The sequence below is a fragment of the Pollachius pollachius genome, assembly GCF_949987615.1.
Source record: "Pollachius pollachius genome assembly, chromosome: 7".
NCBI lineage: Eukaryota > Metazoa > Chordata > Actinopteri > Gadiformes > Gadidae > Pollachius > Pollachius pollachius.
The window spans coordinates 6,848,848-6,851,652 of record NC_136940.1 but is presented as its reverse complement, the minus strand read 5'-3'; the positions used below and the strand labels follow the sequence as shown (position 1 = coordinate 6,851,652).

At 40.1% G+C, this 2,805-nt stretch overlaps 1 long non-coding RNA gene across 1 annotated transcript; it reads left to right on the top strand.

The window, feature by feature from the left end:
- The first annotated feature begins 913 nt into the window (after window positions 1-913).
- Window positions 914-1,993, top strand: LOC307078628. The gene is made up of 3 exons (XR_013811999.1): window positions 914-968; window positions 1,523-1,633; window positions 1,889-1,993. It is a non-coding gene; the product is annotated as an uncharacterized lncRNA (long non-coding RNA).
- The last annotated feature ends 812 nt before the right edge of the window (window positions 1,994-2,805 follow it).

Sequence of the window (2,805 nt, the reverse complement as noted above, 5' to 3'; positions counted from 1 at the left end):
CTCTGGATCTGGACTACTTGGAGTTCACTTGCACACAAGAACTTGTGTTTTTAAATGCTGCATCCTCTGAAATTGCTGTTTGTCCATCAATTTTAGATGCACTAACACAGCTATACAGTGAAATCAATTTAGAAAAAGAAAAAAGGAAGCAACATGTTTCAGTTTTGCAGTTTGAGGAAGGGCCAGCTGGGCGCCAGCGAATGGTCATATCCCCAGACTACCTTCGCCAACTTCTCGAACTTAATCTGTCGGTCCCTTGTATTGCCAAACTCTTGGGGATGTCAAGAAGGACAGTTTACCGGCGCATGGCTGAGTATGATCTCTCAGTAAAGGCACTATACAGCACCATGTCAGATGCAGAGCTGGACCAGTGTGTGAGCGAGATTAAATCCCGACAGCCTCACTCTGGATACCGAATGGTGAAGGGACTTCTGCAAGCCAGAGGACTGAGGGTGCAGTATAACCGTGTCCGAGCGTCCATGCACTGTGTTGACACCACTGGTGTCATCTCCCGAATGGTCCATTTAGGATGTATTGCTCGACAGTTCCAGGTCCCCAGTCGTTGATTCATATCGACACAAACCATAAATTGATTCGGTAATTATTTGTAAAAAAAAATGCAAGTGAATTAAGATGTTTTTGACCTTAAGCAATGTAAGCAACTGTTCTGTTCTCTGTTTTAACACTTTTTCATACTTGCAGAATGTACAGTTGACAAATTCTGCCTTTTACCTTTCAGCTACAACATTGTTATCTTTGGCGGCATTGATGGATTTTCCCGTAAGGTAAACACAGTTGTCAGGACAAAGTGTACACATTTTTATAATCATTAAGTAGTTGAGTCTCTCATAGGATGTAATTGCATTTGTGCTGCAGATAATGTATCTTGGTGCAGCCTCCAACAACCTAGCATCAACTACCCTGGCTTTCTTCCAACAATCTGTTGAGAAGTTTGGGTTTCCTCTCAGGTAAATGTATACTTTAAATTTTACTTTTTAAATTTATTTTTTATAGTACAGTACAACCAGTGGAAGAAAGTAACTACGTCCATTTACTCAAGTGCTGTACTTAAGTAAAAATGTATTTGTACCCTGATTTTTCCTCTACTCTTTCACTTTTCTCTTCCTCACCATCTCCTATTGTGCCCTGTAATCGGTTTATGTGCCTACATATTTTAAATTGAATGAAGTCATGGAACATGACAGTAAAGTTTTGAATTTTCATTGAAAAGTAGGTAAGAACCTTATATAAAAACTCTGTTAGAGGGAACAAACCACGACTTTTAATACTTCAATACTTTTAAACACATCAATTTCATAATACAAATTTTTACTGTAGTAGTTCTGAATACTTTTTCAACCTGAGTACAACAGTGCCCAACACTACTATCCCACAACAATAATTTTAGACTTGAAATGTTTTTTTTATTCAGATGCTCAACCACTCTTGTTGCACTGTTTTAATATCCAACCAATATACTGTAATCAATAGTACAGGAACTGTATGTTTTTGTCTATCTTAGGGTACGTGGTGATCATGGGGTGGAAAACGTGGATGTTGCACGACTCATGTTTACAGTCCGTGGCACTGGGAGGAGCAGCTTTATATCTGGGAAGAGTGTTCACAACCAAAGGTTTGTTCAACAGAATAAATAATGCTAATTAACAGCTGCCACCCCACTGATGTCACATTTGGGTACAAACGCAGTATGTAACTATAATTAAATTGTATGCATAAACACAGTATAAAGAAAGGTCACATCAGGAATATATTTAAAAAATAAATACATGACAATCAATGTTTCCTGTTGATTTGGGGATGCAAGAAGTTGAGTGGAAGGTCTTTTTTAATATGACATTAATACTAGTTAATTTTCATAATTTTACAGGATTGAGCGGCTGTGGAGAGACCTGTGGGTAGCTGTAACCAACATTTACTACGATGCTCTCCACTACCTTGAAGAGGAGGGCTTCCTCAGCATTGACAATGCTACACACCTCTTCTGCTGCCACTTTGTGTTCCTTCCACGCCTGCAGGATGACCTTGACACTTTTCGCAGTGGTTGGGACAATCATCCTATTAGAACAGAGAGCCAGATGACCCCTAACCAACTGTGGGTGCTGGGTCATGCACATCACCCGATTCCTGGCCCAGATAACACAGAGGTACGTGCAAAATATGTGATTTTAATAAGTAGTCTGGTTCTCGTGTTTAAGCAATTAAATTAGAATCCAAGAAGACATGTGAAAATGTGCCCACTGTTTATCCAGATAATACTGCATGAAATTCAAAATTATTCTGTTTTTAGGGTATGGACATTCCAGAAATTGAGTGGGAAAACAGTGGACTTCCCCGTGATGACCACTCAGGCATCATTGTCCCAGAAACAGAATGCCCGCTGACTGATGACCAAATGACATCTTTGAGACATGCAGTTAACCCAAGAGCTGCATCCCAGTCCTTTGGCTGTGATATTTACATTGCCACTGTTCAGTTTTGTGAACAATTTCTTTCCCTGTGAAAGAACTGAATTGAGATTTGCATAGAGACATAAACCCACTCACCCTGGCTTAAATAGGCCATGTCTGTCATGTAACTGTCATTTTTTTGTATCGGAGCAAATCGTTTATCGCTGGACTGCCCACATTAATGAGTGCTCAGTTCTTCCTGAATTGTGGCTATGAAGAGATTTTTGGCCCCACGACTTGCAAACTTCAGGATCCTGCCTGAATAGCCACTATCTTCAGGAGGCACAAGCGTGATTTTTCGGCAACCCCATCCAGCTGTAGAAAATATTGCATAGGA